This window comes from Notolepis coatsorum (assembly GCF_963971535.1).
Source record: "Notolepis coatsorum genome assembly, chromosome: 1".
Taxonomy (NCBI): Eukaryota; Metazoa; Chordata; class Actinopteri; order Aulopiformes; family Paralepididae; genus Notolepis; species Notolepis coatsorum.
Genome location: NC_140165.1, coordinates 130,981,057 through 130,998,556, shown reverse-complemented (window position 1 = coordinate 130,998,556; position 17,500 = coordinate 130,981,057). Strand labels below are relative to the sequence as shown.

Sequence of the window (17,500 nt, the reverse complement as noted above, 5' to 3'; positions counted from 1 at the left end):
GATAAGCTTTCATTTTTCCTGGATCCATTCCCTCTATGACTGCTGGCTTTTCCATCATCCTCACCAGCATCAAAGAACCAAGGACTAGATCCATGGACCAGCATCACACTCCATGTACCATTACTGTGGGGAGATATGGCCTTCACTGCTGAGGCCAGGTGCTCATGGGTGGACTTAAAGGGGCTATGCGTTATAAATGTCATTTTTCAGTCTCTAGCATTGTATTATAGTAATAGGAGTTCGTATCAATGTGTTTTTGGGCCTAAATACTATATTGACGAATTCCTCAGCTACAGCCCATCCCCTATTTGCCTCTAGTAAATCAGGTCATGTTGATTTGACGAGCTGGGCAACGTCACGGGGCGCTGTTTATAGCGCAAGGTGATGTGATTGGCTGTGTGGTTTTACCTAATGCCCGCCTCCATTCTTGGTACCTGGAGCCGATACAACCTGGAAACAGAAATTGCCGTCACTCGCCTCAATTTCACGATGAGCAGCAAACCCCGCAGATGTAATGTTCCTGGTTGCAGAGCTACCGAGAAGTCTTTGCACAGTTTCCCCGTTGATGCCGAACTTCGCCAACAATGGAACAAGTTCCTTTTTGGTGACCCTCCAAGTTCCGTTGCAACGTCTAATACTCGGGTTTGTACTGCACATTTCTCCGCCGACGACGTCACCAATCAAGGTATTTTTGATGCTGGAGTGGTCTCCATGTTGGTGCTAACCAAAAGAGCTGTGCCTTCAATACGCGACCCGACACAAGAAATAGTAAGTAGATATGTCGTGTGAGATATGTTATCATAAATACCATCTAACGTTATAGTAACTGCTGCTCTTTATAAAGTAACGTTATAGAAAACTATTGAAGCAAGCTAGTCATAACTTCTAAATAAAAGAACACAACTAGTGAGAGGTAAACAAGGTAACGTTATATTTAGTGGCTTGTATTATATTGTAATTGATTTACGATTTGGTAACTCTTAGGCCACCACAAGTTCCAGCGGCAATGTACGCCTTTCTCCTGCTTCAAGGGACTTCAGTTGCCAGACAGACAACCCAAAGATTCGTTCTGTTGGTACACAGCTTTCTATGAAAACACTTCGTTCGCATGTCAAGAGTCAAGGTAGGTTTGTAACTCAGTGTGATGTAATGTAATAATGTGTAATAATGTGACCCAGAATTGTTTAGATTGGCCCCCTTCACCCACCGCTTTCACCCAAAGCTGTAAAGGAATGTGGATTGTTTGTATAGTGTCCCCCCCCCCCCCCCACCTCCAATGTAAATTACCCAGTATGGTTGTCAATATACAGTATATATACAGTATATACAGTCAAATGTATATACTCCCTTTTCTTGACTCCTTCAGTATCACAAACAGTACTGTATTTGCAAATCAAATTTAGCTCTAGTGTGGTGACCCATGTTGGCGTTACACAGGTCACAATGCTAGCTCTAGTGGTGACCATGTTGTTGTTACACAGGTCACAATGCTAGCTCTAGTGTGGTGACCATGTTGGTGTTACACAGGTCACAATGCTAGCTCTAGTGTGGTGACCATGTTGCTGTTACACCAGGTCACAATGCTAGCTCTAGTGTGGTGACCATGTTGGTGTTACACCAGGTCACAATGCTAGCTCTAGTGTGGTGACCATGTTGGTGTTACACAGGTCACAATGCTAGCTCTAGTGTGGTGACCATGTTGCTGTTACACCAGGTCACAATGCTAGCTCTAGTGTGGTGACCATGTTGGTGTTACACCAGGTCACAATGCTAGCTCTAGTGTGGTGACCATGTTGGTGTTACACAGGTCACAATGCTAGCTCTAGTGTGGTGACCATGTTGCTGTTACACCAGGTCACAATGCTAGCTCTAGTGTGGTGACCATGTTGGTGTTACACCAGGTCACAATGCTAGCTCTAGTGTGGTGACCATGTTGGTGTTACACAGGCAGTGATGTACCTGAACGCGTTCAATGAACGATCGTTCATGAACGCGTTCGTATTTTGGGCGAACGTGAACTGAACGTACTGATTATCCGCTAAATGAACGTAATTGAGAACGCGTTCATTCTCAGCGCTGTGTAACGGAGTTCAAAAGTGCGTTCATTCTCAGCATCTGTTATAACGGCGTTCAAATATGTGCCAGATTTCATATGTATTTCAGCCGAAAACCCAGTGAAAACACACCGTAAACAGGCTTTAAAATTATGTGGAAAACCAACCGATCTGGCAACGCGCCTGTACACCCCCTGCTACGTCATCAGACTCATCACAACAACAGCTGAATCTGCGTCTGCGAGCAGAAGCCCAGAGCTGCGCAGCAGCAGGTCGAGAGCAGCACTCGCTCAGAGAACTCTACCTCTAGATGTCGGCGCTTGGGGATTTAAAATAGTTTAACGTTAAAGTCAGTACTGACTCAGACGGAAACAATCTAACGTTTGTCTGTAAACTTTGTCCACCCGGTTTGAAGAAGCAAGTCCCCACATCGACGCGACAACGTCGACAGCAACATTGAGAATATGCAAACGTCCTGTTTTAGTTTTCATAATAAAGACAATTCAAGCAAAGTTGTTCCTCATGTTTTTGAAAATATACTGTAGAGATGAAAGCTGCAGTGTGGACTGAATGCGCGGTGGCAAAGCGTTATGGAAATGCCAGTATTCTGATTGCTGTCTGTGTGGTTCAATATTTTTTACAAATAATAGTTTGCAGCAACGTATTGAAAAAAGAACTAACAAAATGGGCCGTTCAATATCTCTTGGGTAGGAGGGGTGACACCCTTTACAATTCAAACTATTTGATAAACTTCTACTTTCGGCCCGGAAATGCATTCTGATAAACTGGATTAAGGATAAGCCTCCATTTTTACAAATGTGGTATAGAGAGATCTTCGGTGTGCTCCTACCCCATGAAAGACACTGTGCAAATGCATAGAGGCAACAACGCTTCCTTTCAGGAGGTGTGGGCCCCACTATTAGACTATTTTCCTGCTGCAATTTCTCGGATCCTTCTAAAGGCCCAGTGCCCCATTGTATGGACAGACCTAGGATAGGAAAAAATAAATATATGTCTACATGTGAATGGGCTCGAGGCAAGTGCAATACTGTACAGTGCCTGTCTTGGTTTGCTTTTCCTTTTTTGCTTGTTTTTCTTTTTGTTTTGTTTTTGCTTGCTTATGGTGTGGATGATGGCATAGAGATGAACTGGAGGACCCCCCCCTCCATTGTCCCAATGTGTGTTTTTGTAATGTAAGTAACTGTATGTGAAAAATCTATATAAAAAAAATATATATATAAAAAAAGAACTAAAAATAACTAAATTAGTTCATTTTTGAAACCATGAACTTTAGTTCAACATTTTGAATTATGAACTATGAACTGAACTAGTTCATTTTAAAAATTGTGAACTGTGAACTGAACTAGTTCATGTAGAAAGTGAACTTTCCCAACACTGTACACAGGTCACAATGCTAGCTCTAGTGTGGTGACCATGTTGCTGTTACACCAGGTCACAATGCTAGCTCTAGTGTGGTGACCATGTTGGTGTTACACCAGGTCACAATGCTAGCTCTAGTGTGGTGACCATGTTGGTGTTACACAGGTCACAATGCTAGCTCTAGTGTGGTGACCATGTTGCTGTTACACCAGGTCACAATGCTAGCTCTAGTGTGGTGACCATGTTGGTGTTACACAGGTCACAATGCTAGCTCTAGTGTGGTGACCATGTTGCTGTTACACCAGGTCACAATGCTAGCTCTAGTGTGGTGACCATGTTGGTGTTACACCAGGTCACAATGCTAGCTCTAGTGTGGTGACCATGTTGGTGTTACACAGGTCACAATGCTAGCTCTATTGTGGTGACCATGTTGCTGTTACACCAGGTCACAATGCTAGCTCTAGTGTGGTGACCATGTTGGTGTTACACCAGGTCACAATGCTAGCTCTAGTGTGGTGACCATGTTGGTGTTACACCAGGTCACAATGCTAGCTCTAGTGTGGTGACCATGTTGGTGTTACACAGGTCACAATGCTAGCTCTATTGTGGTGACCATGTTGCTGTTACACCAGGTCACAATGCTAGCTCTAGTGTGGTGACCATGTTGGTGTTACACAGGTCACAATGCTAGCTCTATTGTGGTGACCATGTTGGTGTTACACCAGGTCACAATGCTAGCTCTAGTGTGGTGACCATGTTGGTGTTACACAGGTCACAATGCTAGCTCTAGTGTGGTGACCATGTTGCTGTTACGCCAGAGCAGGTCACAATGTGTGAGTGTGTGAGTGAGTGAGTGAGTGAGTGAGTGAGCAAAGTTATCAATAAATCCCTTGTTTGACTAAACTATGTTTTGTAAATAGGTGTTCAGGCGAAAGTCGTGTCGCTCTCGGTGGGGACACAAAATACTGGATACTGGTCTAATCAACAGGGACCATCCACGTCAACACCTGTGAAGGGGTTTAGACCCAGTAAAAGACCACGACTGGAGTCTGATGACGATGGAGTGACCGACAGCTCGATCGATGTTCCAGAGCCGCAGGATTCCACTTTCAACATTGACTCTTTGATTAGCGAGCCCTCGATTCTAGCGTAAGTTAGTTGTTACAAACATCTCCATGGCCCGTAAAAATACAAAAGCTATATAGTTGTGCCGTGTTATTTATTTGTGTTTTTCTCAAGCAGGGAACCGTCAAAACCAATCTATGAGGTCCAGAAATACATCGTTTACGAAGACAGTCTACTGGAATTATTTCAACAGTGTCCGGTGTGCGATGCTCAATGTCATATCACCAAAACTACGCGAGGGACCTTCTTGGCTGTCTCCCAAGTTTGCCCCGGTTGTAAATATAGCCGTAAATGGGCGAGTCAGCCTCTCATCGGCAGCACACCAGCTGGAAATATTCAGCTTTCTGCAGCAGTTTTTTTTACTGGCTCATCTTTCACCCAAATGGAGAAGGTATTTGATTTGATTGATTTGATTGACAAGTCAGATATACATTATGTTTTTGTTTGTGATTCACACGTGCATATTAACAAAGCGTTATTCATTTATTCTTTTAGGTCCTAAATGCGTTACACGTCTCCACAATAAAGTACAGAGCGTTTCGGGTACACGCCAAGAAGTTCTTGGAACCTGCTGTTCTAAGTTTGTGGACCAAGGACCAAGACGTTACCCTCGCCAGATTAAGCGAGAAAGAAAGCGTGATAATCGGCGGTGACATGCGAGCCGATAGTCCAGGTTAGAAAAAGCTCCCCAATGACAAATTCCTACTTTATGAATACATTTTTAATATTGCACTACATTGATTGAAATTGTTATTATTATTTTCAACAGGCCACAGTGCTAAGTACGGAAGTTACTCTGTGATGGAACTCGCCACCAATCATGTCATAGACGTCCAACTAATTCAGGTAATTAACAAGTCTGAAGAGACACTGCACCCTTCATTGTGCTCAAACGAACACAAAGCTCTCGGTCTTGAATCTTGAATCGCTGTAGGTGTGAAGTGGTCTGGCTGGCTGTGTGTGTGAGCGGGGTGTGAAGTGGTCTGGCTGGCTGTGTGTGTGAGCGGGGGTTAGGAAATGTTAATTGTGGAATTTTGAAAAGGCTATTCCCTTCCTTGTTCCAGAGCAATGAGGTGGGAGGCAGCTACCATATGGAACTGGAGGGCTTGAGGAGAAGCCTCGCTCTTCTGGACGCCAAATCCGTGACCTTGGACTGTATTGTCACAGACCGTCACCCGCAGATCCAAAAGTACCTGAGAGATCACGACATCAAACACTTCTACGATGTGTGGCACGTGGCCAAAGGTATGTCGAAACGCATCCCACATTCAATTCCACCCCTCCTACCAACCCCCCCCCCCCCCCCACCCACCCAACCAGTACTGTAATTGCAAATCTGGTATGTCAAAAAATGTAGATGTAGCAGTACTGTCTATCTGTATGTCATGTATGTCATACGACTGTTATGTAATGTTATGTTATGTTATGTAATTCAAGGTCTGTCTAAGAAGCTTGACAAAATTGCACAGGCGAAAGACTGCAAGGTCATAAAAAAGTGGCGCCTGCACATTTCAAACCACCTCTACTGGACAGCTGCCACGTCGAAGTCTGCCGATGAGAGGGTTGCTAGGTGGAAGTCATGTCTCAATCACATGATGAATGTACATGAACACGACGAAGAACCACTCTATCCGCGTTGTCTTCATGCTGACCGTGTATCAAGAGATAGTAGCAAGTGGGTTAAACCTGGTATGTCTGTCTGTCTTTCATCATGAATATATACTCAAAATATTTATTTATGTCCTCATTCTAGATTGGTGTGATTTTCAAATGTATACTTGCTTGAATAATTCTAATCTACTGTAATATACTCTAATGAAATATCTGAATGCAATTTCTTTTTTACTTTAGACTCAAAACCGGCCCACCAGCTCGAGAAGGTTTTGCTAAACACAAGGATCATCAAAGATGTCGCCAAATTGAGTCCACACCATCAAACGTCTTCATTGGAGTCCTATCACAGTGTGATTTTACGTTTTGCCCCAAAAAACGTGGTTTTTTCGTACATAGGAATGCTTTGCAGGTATTTTATATTGTGTACAAATGACTAATTATGGACTCCTGATTTGTCAAATAACTCATTATGTTGCATTAGATAACCTCAGATCAACTACAAATATATTGCTTGTGCTTATTGAAATTTTCCTTTCAGACTATACCTAGCTGCCATGCATTTCAATGAAAACTCAAATCGCCAGCAAGCCATAAACGCTTCTGGAGAGCCGGCGTACAAGATGAGTTTTCCAAAGGCCAAAAAAGGTGGACACACAATAAAACCAAGGAAAATCCCAGCGACATTCAGTAAGTAAAAATATCAACATTTATTATTGCACACACATGACCTATATAAATAGAAAAATATTTCCACTTACAGTGGAATACAATAAATTGAATAAATAATAACCTTTTTAACATGACAAAACAAATAACAATTTCTCATTTACAGACTATGTCAACCAGCTGATGGCGCTCCTGTTTGACTCCGTCGTTCGTGACCCCCAACAATATATCCAGGTGGTAGAGGCGATTGCCATCCCAGAACCTTTGTGCGCACAGTTCGACAGGCCTTCCATGGAAGAAGCGGTAGCCGGCTATGTGTCACGATTCAATCCTGTACCGGTCTGAAGCCAGTATAGACACCATCAACATCCGGAAATTCTGTGCGGATTCGAACCACGACACAGGATGGGATTACTACCCTCACTCTGCGGCCTAAGTAGCCGAAGCACCACGCGACAAAGCATCTGTACGCGATATATCTGAAACGGCTGAAGAAAATCAAGTATTATATTTATGCACAAATAAAATAAAAAAAAAAGCTGGGAAATAACCATTTGTCATGTCATGTCATTGGACAGTAGCAAGCATTGATTATATGTGATGTGCAATAAGGATTAGATTGTGTTTGCAAGAAAGATTAGTATAGTCTGAGAGATGCAAGATGGAGAAACACCTGTAAAAAAATATATAAATCTGTAATAAATATTATTTACTTATTGATTCCGCTTTCTGGTATCCGGCCAAAATCTGCCTTGTAGATATTAGTTGCCATTTGGATGGTATAGGGGTTGAAGCACACTGGATCCAATCCCGGATGATCAACCATGCACAGTAGTCCAGTTGGTTCCTGGTTAATTCGACGTCTGACCTATATATATAGAAAATTAAATCGTTAGCCATATGCATGGTTTTCAGTGCTACCAAGATGCAAGTTTGTGTTACTACTTTACCTGTGGAACTTCCATGCAGCATACATTCTCAGTCTCTGTTGGCATCCGTTCACAATTTCCGCACGTGCACCTAGTAGATTTGAGGGTGAATGAAATTATCAATCAATGGAGGCCAGAGAAAGACTTTCGTCTTGTTTACATCAGGGTCCCCCAATTTCAATCGTCAAGTACAGTTAGTGTCAGTCAGTACAATCAGTCACACTGTTCACAGAAGCAACAGTCAATCATCTTTATCTTTCAGTCACACTGTTCACAGAAGCAACAGTCAGTCATCTTTATCTTTCAGTCACACTGTTCACAGAAGCAACAGTCAATCATCTTTATCTTTCAGTCACACTGTTCACAGAAGCAACAGTCAATCATCTTTATCTTTCAGTCACACTGTTCACAGAAGCAACAGTCAGTCATCTTTATCTTTCAGTCACACTGTTCACAGAAGCAACAGTCAATCATCTTTATCTTTCAGTCACACTGTTCACAGAAGCAACAGTCAGTCATCTTTATCTTTCAGTCACACTGTTCACAGAAGCAACAGTCAATCATCTTTATCTTTCAGTCACACTGTTCACAGAAGCAACAGTCTCCGAGCAGAGACTCTCATCGGGACAGAGTGTGTGTTTTCGACGGGCCGCGCGCGACAGAAGTACACAACTATTATATAACAGTAAGTAACTAATAGTGCAATTAATCAACTTACCAATCGGAAACGATGTAACGTAAGCCTCGATCGCTGTTGTTTGGGGGTTAGTGTCAGTACAATCTAACGTTAGTGAGTGTGTGTTTTCGACGGGCCGCGCGCGACAGAAGTACACAACTATTATATAACAGTAAGTAACTAATAGTGCAATTAATCAACTTACCAATCGGAAACGATGTAACGTAAGCCTCGATCGCTGTTGTTTGGGGGTTAGTGTCAGTACAATCTAACGTTAGTGAGTGTGTGTTTTCGACGGGCCGCGTGCGACAGAAGTACACAACTATTATATAACAGTAAGTAACTAATAGTGCAATTAATCAACTTACCAATCGGAAACGATGTAATGTAAGCCTCGCTGTAGCAAATCGCCTTCTTCTTCTTCTTCGGGATCAAACTGTGGGTCGCTCTCTGGATCCCAAACATAATGTACAGCCATGTTGTATTAGTTAGTAAAATCGGTATATGTTTTTGCGTGTCGAAATAAAAACCTGAAACCTAAGACCTCAGACCTCTACCTGGATGGAATGACGGGGAGATGGGCGGAGCTATTTGGTGGGTGGCTGTCACTCAAAGTGTGGGTGGAGCCAAGCCAAATAATAGCCTGATTTCATGAGGCTGAAAAATGCTGGTTTTGAGTACAAGATTAGAAATATAAAACAATGATTATTTTTGGAATAAAAATTACACATGTGTTACATAAACTCACAGGAAGTGTGTAAAGTTGCCCAAATAGTGCTAGGAATAGCACTGCATGACACCTTTAAGGCCTCTGCATGCTACAGAAACTGCAAAGCAACTGCAACACAACATCGACAATGCAACAGTGTTGCAGACACTCTGCCTTTATGCTTCTGCAACATCGATGTGCAGCCTATGCAACATTGTACCCCGGATGTAGCTAGGTTCCCTAGATAGATGAAACTTCCCTTCTCAACCAACCCATTGATAACAAGCAGAAAAAGAAGCATCATTTATACTTCCGGTCGGGGGGTTTCCAAATAAAAGCGCAACGTCTAAAAGCACCGTAAATATGTTTATTTTGTACATTATCTAACGTTAACACGAACCTAAACTAATCTAAAGTTAGTTTAGGTTCGTGTTAACGTTAGATAATGTACAAAATAAACGTATTTACGGTGCTTTTAGACGTCGCGCTTTTATTTTGAAATCCCCCGACCGGAAGTATTATAGTGTCTGTTGCTAGCAGCTTAACTTTTGTCGGCCGGTGTGTTTTTTCGAGCTAATGTAACGTCATTAGTTTCCAATGGAGAGGAGAGAAAGACCTCGGCTCACATGCAGCTCAAACTACCTGTTGGAATAAATTAATTGATTGATGTTTAACTTGTCCCTGTGTGTGTCCAGTCATTTCGACTAGCAAACGTTGTATTTAACGTTACCTCAGGATACCATTGTATTTAGTTGGTTAGCTATGTAGCTAATGTGGATAGCATTTTGAATAGCATCAATGCTAGCTGACTGGCTACAGCTTTATTTACTAAATTATGGAGGATTTTTAATCGTCAAGGTAAGAGAGGATTTGTCATGATCAACTGAAGGCGTATGCTATGGAACAATATGTGCTTGGGTTTTCAGAAAAAGGCCAGCTATGTGACGCTAATTATTTAGCTAATATTGATAGCATAGCTTGCTGGCTACGGCTCAACACCATGCCATGGGGATACTATTTACTAAATTGTGGAGGCTTTTAATCGTCAAGGTAAGATGATTTGAAGGCGTATGTTATGGAAGTCCCCTGCGGCTCCACTTTGTTGAAATGTACATAACTAGGGCTATACTAGATAACCACCGGTTAATTCGCGATTTTTTATTGACATGACAAACCAACCTCGCTGCGGGACCAATATTATTCTATGACAGCCCCGCCCCCATTAGCTAACCAACCAATCACTGCTACGCAACATCAACGCAGGGTTGTTCAGATTAGATTTTGGGGAGAGGTACGCAACATCCTCACAACACACTCTACAACACCCTCTGCAACATGTTGCGTTGAAGTCGTGCTGATGTTGTGTTGCAGTTGCGTTGCAGTTTATGTAGCATGCAGAGGCCTTAATTGATGGGTGGTTGGTTGGTTGTTATTTTGGTTGGTTGGATGGATGGATGGATGGATGGATGGATGGATGGATGGATGGATGAATGGATGGATGGATGGATGGATGGATGGATGGATGGATGGATGGATGGATGGATGGATGGATGGGTGGCTGGTAGGGGTGGGGGAAAAATGTATACATAGTAGTATCACGATACTTTGCGTGGCTATACTGTATCGATACAGGGACACCAAGAATCGATATATAATTTTTTATTAAAAAAATATAATATTTTTTTTTGTATAAGGAAGTTGCATTGTTCATTTCAATACCTGTAATAGTACAGTAGTCCACACACACATGTGCATTCAGTTAAGTTGGAATATGACCGTAATACAAACAGTTCAGTTTGTCAGGTACATTTGTGAGGGCTGTGGGTGTGTGTGTGGGTCATGAGCAGATAATAGGGATTCTTAAAGTTTTACGTAAAACAGATAACCGCTAACTGCTTATGCAGACGTTTTAGGAGAAGGGGAAAAATAACAACACAAAACAACCTTTACAGGTGGAAGCCTCAAAGTGAGTATTCAAGAAAATAAGTAATGTCCAAAAAAACAGGACGACACTCATTAAAGAGGTATTGTAGAGAAAATAAATAAGCCACAAAGGCAACTCCTAAAAACAGAGTTTATATTGCAAACATAAAACAATAAACCTCCACCAAGGGAGTTTATGTGCAAAGGGCAGTTCCAAAAGAACAAAAGAAAACACTACCATAAGGGACTCAGCCTTTATAAAATAAAGTGTAAACTAAGCCAGTAGACGAAAACGAGTATAGCTACAAAAGAAGGCTAAATGCTGAATAGGGCAGCACTACACTTAAATATAAGAAGCCTGACCAAAAGTATAGCCAGCACAAGGAAAATGAAAAAGCAGTTGACACTGCAATCTCCAAACTTAAATAGACTCCACATGGCCATAGGCACAGCTGTACTTCATCAGGTGCAATCAAGCCCACACACCTGCCGACCCATGAGGCAATTAACCACATGGAACAGGGATTGACAGCTATCCCTCACAGAGAGGTGAAATAAAGCAAAAATAGCAGTAGGAGTTAGATCATTTTGTGTACTGTACTGTGTAGGGACTGTCCTGCTCCACTAGGGGCAGGCTTTTCTCATTCACTAGGCTGGGGGCGGGGCTGGCTTTTCTAATTCACAGGAGCGATCTTTTCTACTCTACGTTGGCTTTGAGAGTTGTGAATGAATGAATGAATGAATGAAAACTTTATTTAACAGATTGCAGAATGGGTACAATACAGTACGGCTCAATACATACAATTGTTAAGGGGATGCAGACCTGAGAAAGACAGGTCAATTCATATAGACATTTATGACATACACAACATACATGACATTTATGGCATAGGGTATTAGGGACATATAGGTATTTAGTACTGATACATTTGTAAATTGTGACATAACCGGTATTCAAATATACAGTACTGTTACCCCTAGATCCTGACAGAGTATATACATATGATGGGGAGGGGACTGTACATTAGGAGGGGGTGGGTGGGTGGGAGAGAAATATACATACGGCGGGGAGGGAATATATACATGTTTGATTGATTGAATTGATTGAAAACTTTATTAACGGATTGCAGAATGGGTACAGTACAGTACATAGATGTAGCAGTAGGCCTACTGTCTATCTGTATGTCATGTATGGGGACCCTGATGTAAACAAGACGAAAGTCTTTCTCTGGTCTGCATCCCCTTAACAATTGTGTGTATTGAGCTGTACTGTATTGTACCCATTCTGCAATCTGTTAATAAAGTTTTCAATCAATCAATCAAAACAGCTCAATACATACAATTGTTAAGGGGATGCAGACCAGAGAAAGACGTTTGTCTTGTTTACATCAGGGTCCCCCATTTTCAATTCATCATACTGTGCAGGACAGTGATGCAACAGTAGCAGGACAGTGGATCACAGTGATGTACTGTAGCAGGACAGTGATGTAGCAGGAGTCAGGACATTGGATCACAGTGATGTACTGTAGCAGGACAGTGATGTAGCAGGAGTCAGGACATTGGATCACAGTGATGTGATCATTTTGTGTAGTGTACTGTGTAGGGACTGTCCTGCTCCACTAGGGGCAGGCTTTTCTCATTCACTAGGCTGGGGGCGGGGCTTGCTTTTCAATTCACAGGAGCGATCTTTTCTACCACATTGTACAACAGAACTGCCGAGTCCCGAGGCTGGTAAGTGCTAGTTAAAATGTACAGTAGTGCACAAACTCTACGTTGGCTTTGAGAGTTGTATTATACTGATATAAAAGTTATGCTGTAGGTTGTATGTGGGAGGGGGGCGGGGGGCTGCGTCGCCCACAGTATTTGGTTAACGTTACTGTGGGAAGTTATGCTGTAGGTTGTGTGCGGGGGGGGGGGGGGGTACGTCGTCCACGGTCTATTTAACGTTATGTACAGTAGTTGTGTTTGATTGATTGAAAACTTTATTAACAGATTGCAGAATGGGTACAGTACAGTACATAGATGTAGCAGTACTGTCTATCTGTATGTCATGTATGTCTGTCCTGATGAATTGAAAATGGGGGACCCTGATGTAAACAAGACGAAAGTATTTCTCTGGTCTGCATCCCCTTAACAATTGTGTGTATTGAGCTGTACTATATTGTACCCATTCTGCAATCTGTTAATAAAGTTTTCAATCAATCAATCAAAACAGCTCAATACATGCAATTGTTAAGGGGATGCAGACCAGAGAAAGACGTTTGTCTTGTTTACATCAGGGTCCCCCATTTTCAATTCATCATAAACAGGGGTGTAAAAAGTACCCAGAAATTATACTTTACTACTACTATTATACTAAGTACACTGTACAACTGTACAAGCAAAACTGTACATTGGAATATTGACGAAACCATACTTGGTCATTTACTGTACATTGGAGGGGGTTGGGTTAGGACATTTACAGGGTCCAGTTTCGAATTGCAGTCTCCCGTAGTTGCTCTTTGAGAGTGGTTTTGAAAGTGGGTAGTGATTCACATTCCTTTACAGCAGGGATCAGCAACCTTTTTGATACAAAGTGCCATTTTAAAATGTTCTTGTTAACCAGTGTGCCATATCAATGTTAAGGTTAATTATGACACCACATCACAATGTAAATCTCCAACAGATCTGTAATTCTATTCCATCCATATAGGCAACGTGCATAGCAATAGTTTTAATAACCATTTTCCTCTCATAAATATATAAGAGAATGCTGCCGTCTTTATGAGATGCTTGCTTGCCATACCTGGACACATTCAGCCTTGTCTGCCTCATCCTTTAAAGTTCTCATGTTTGGTCTCAAAATGGCGTTTAACACTCAATGTTCGGCAAACAACAACAGACTGACCCTTCTCATTGGCTCTGACCATGAAATATCCCTGGTATATCAGTCAACCTACAGTACCATAAATAACAGGCTGTGCAACTGCCAATGGCTGTGAAAGAGGTAACTGCATGGGGAGGTAACTCAACATTTCCAAAAAGGTTCCTCTTACACATTTGCTAGTGTGCCATGTTGGTTTAGATAATGTGTACCAATGGTGGCACTCGTGCCTAAGGTTGCTGACCCCTGCTTTACAGCTTTGGGTAGGGCGTTCCACATCGATGTGGCATAATTGCGAACCGTGTTTAGTCCCTTGTTTGAGCCGAATCTGGGTTTAACATGATTTGTGGAGCTCCCTCTGGTGTTGTGATCGTGGTATTCACTGACCTTTGGGAAGTATTTTGACATGTACATGGGTACCTTAGTCGTATAGTGTATCTTGTTGACCAGGCCCATTGCAAGTTGCTGTACTCTGTCGTCTACTCTAAGCCATCCTAGGTTGTCAAAGTGGGCAGGGGTGAGGTGGGTTCTAGGAGTAAGGTCAAGCAGTAGTCTGACCAGTTTGTTTTGAGATCTGCCAGGTTATGACATTTATGCTTCTACCTAAAACTAGGTTATGTGAGTAGCTGGGATTGGTTCAGGTTCTGATATTGCTGTACAGGCCAAGATTTCACTGATCGCTTTAGTACTTAGACACATAGCACTATGTTGTATCCTCTCACCAGGCTCCAATGCAATGGGGCACATTTTCACATGATGTTGCTGTCAATGACGCATTATACAAAATGGTCATCAGTAGTGGCCACAGAAATAAACCCATATTCCATAATGGGACTTGAGTATACTGAATATTTGACCATACCAAATACCAAATATATTGCCAAAAGGAAAGGCCAATTTAAATTAGTATTAGCAACAGTAACAGTGTATTGCACTACTATTACTACTACTGTTAACTGTTAACTGTTACCCGTTATTGCACAAATGTATTGTTACCTGCTACCTGTTATTGCACAATTTTATTGCACACATTTTTTTGTATTGGATTCTATTATATGTTGTACCAATTGCACATCGTTGCGGGCAAGACCACCGCATTTCATTGTATATCCGTATGCCGTGACAAATAAAACTCTTGACTTGACTTGACTTGATCTCATATAAAAGGCCTTCTAGTAGGCCAGTTGACTAACTCACATAATTAGCATCATATAGCCACAATTAGGCCTGCCACGATAACAAATTTTGCTGGGCGATTAATTGCCCCCGAAAATATCGCGATAAGCGATATTATTGCGACCGGTTAAAAAAAAATTTGAGAAATTTATTTCCCAAAACTTTTATTTTGAAGCCCACCGCTCCGTCTTTTCCGGTTTAAGACTTTTATTTTGAAGCCCACCGACCGGACCGGAAGTAATGTTGCAATTATCCTAGCCGACAACTTGTCTCGTCTGGTTGTGTTTTTTAGTTTTAACGTTAGCTACTAACGTTAGATGCAGCTACTACAGGCAATCAACGATGAGGAGGACGCGTCAAAGCCGTATATAATAGAATAGCTGTGGTGCGTAGGCACTGCAGCACGACTCGAAAACGACCCGTTATAATAAATTAATTCATGTTTAACTTGTCCCCGTCTCCAGTGCTTTGACTAGCCCCACCCGTTCATTGTAAACAATGATGCATGTAATTGTATTAACGTTATTCTGTGTTATTCTAACGTTACACTACAAATAACGCTACTTGGTTAAAAGGAGCAACACTATTGAGAAATGTAGGTAAGCTAAATATGTGGCGTTGCTACTGCCCCACGGAGCTCCGTAGTGCTCTGTAGTAACGCCAGCGGCCAACCCACACGGAGAGTGACTGACAAGGGGCACTGGTTCCGCCTCATTAAAACAAACGCGCAAATAGCAATTAATCGCGCCCGTCAAAATCATTGCATTCATTTTAATTATCGCGGCAATTAATCGATTTATTGCTTATCGCGGCAGGCCTAGCCACAATACTAACTAACAATGCTTTACTTTTTCTCTTTCCTTGGCATGTCTCCCAGGGGGCCCGGAATCACTACTTACTGGTCTGTTTAGTCCTATCTCATTCCTCATCTCTCCTGCTCCATCCCTCATCTGCTGACTGTGGTCATCCTGTCCTGGGTGTGTTTGGTCTCCTGCTCCACTCTTCTTCAGGCTCTGTGATCCTGCACCTTTTTAGGGTGGAGGATATCGGCAGCCATTGAACGTGGTTGGCTGCCTGAATTTAGCTTAAGTCTATTGCTCTTTTTGCCCAACAAAGTAACTGCAATTTTTTTGAGGACCAGCACCATGAAAGGACAAGACAATCTGAATGTGTGCACATAACCTCACCATGCTCACTGAGAACACCTGCACAATGAGGATTACAGTTGATCACAAATGATGTGCTTGTTTATGTGTTGTGCTTGTAGTAGTAGTGTTAGCTTGTGTGCTATTTGATTGTTATTATTTACACTGTTTCTAAACAACTCCTAACTGATCAGAAAAAGTTACTGAAATATGTTGTTTCTTTACACATATGTTGGATTATGTAATTGGTTTGTCTTTTTTATTGGTTTGTCATGACAAACCAATTACATAATCCAACATATGTGTAAAGAAACAACATATTCCAGTTAACGGTATATTTTTTTAATGATTCGTTACGGCGAAATCAATACTTCCATTTGTATAAATTGCATTAAGCGGACCTTAGTATTGCTGCCTGGCTGAGGGGCTTGTTGCGGCTCATGTGCATGCGCACGCTCGGCCAATCAGAGCAACGCGGAAGGGCTTGTTGCTTACCGAAAGTATTCACGCGGTTGGGGCTCCTTTTGCACAAATTACTGCATCAATACAGCTAAATATATACTTTTCCACGATATTCTAATTTATTGAGCTGCACCTGTACATCACTGTGCTCAGGAGGCAAAACGATGTCTAACATGCCTGCCATGTATCACAAACAGTACTGTATTTGCAAATCTGGTATGTCATAAATGTATAGATGTAGCAGTACTGTCTATCTGTATGTCATGTATCAAGTTTCAAGTTCAAGTTTCTTTAATAGTTGTCATACAGAAGTACAGAATACTTTTATACAAAATGCTTCTTTCTGTTATGCTCCAGAGATTGCTAGACAAAAGATAAGTGAAATAAAATAGTATAGCATGTAAAAAAAATAGAAGTAAAAATAGAAGTCACGTACGTAGACACAGTGTAAGGGCCATATGAGTGTTTTGATTATGTCGGTAGCTTCTCCGATATATATATATATATATTTTGTAACTGTGTTTAGTTTAAGGCACAATTAGGCGCCGGTGTGTAGAATATTAGAATTCATTTAGTCTAGAATAGTGTCTTATTTATGTTTGAACACTAGAGGGCTCACCGCCTCCATTATAGCCAGCTGGAAGTCATGAGATTACTTGAATGTAATTCAAGCATATATACCTTTAGGAGTTGAACATGAAGTAGTATTTTAACTTTGGGTGGAATAAAGTTTTAGAAACATTTGGGATGAATACACCTTTAAAGCTATTTGTGGGAA

The 17,500-nt window shown here is 41.7% G+C and overlaps 3 long non-coding RNA genes and 1 pseudogene across 4 annotated transcripts in view; 2 read left to right on the top strand and 2 right to left on the bottom strand.

Annotated features, from left to right (window-relative positions):
• LOC311222753 (netrin receptor UNC5C-like) overlaps nt 1-17,500 on the bottom strand; it is a 498,634-nt pseudogene that overhangs the window by 84,858 nt on the left and 396,276 nt on the right. The gene's annotated exons all lie outside the window — the stretch shown is intronic.
• On the top strand, nt 1,008-5,703 carry LOC311228851. The gene is made up of 6 exons (XR_014619701.1): nt 1,008-1,123; nt 4,355-4,583; nt 4,677-4,950; nt 5,055-5,232; nt 5,329-5,405; nt 5,624-5,703. It is a non-coding gene; the product is annotated as an uncharacterized lncRNA (long non-coding RNA).
• On the top strand, nt 6,463-7,144 carry LOC311228856. Its single transcript, XR_014619702.1, has 3 exons — nt 6,463-6,582; nt 6,712-6,860; nt 7,006-7,144. It is a non-coding gene; the product is annotated as an uncharacterized lncRNA (long non-coding RNA).
• On the bottom strand, nt 6,857-7,693 carry LOC311228863. Its single transcript, XR_014619703.1, has 2 exons — nt 7,553-7,693; nt 6,857-7,327 (listed from the first exon to the last, which is right to left on the bottom strand). It is a non-coding gene; the product is annotated as an uncharacterized lncRNA (long non-coding RNA).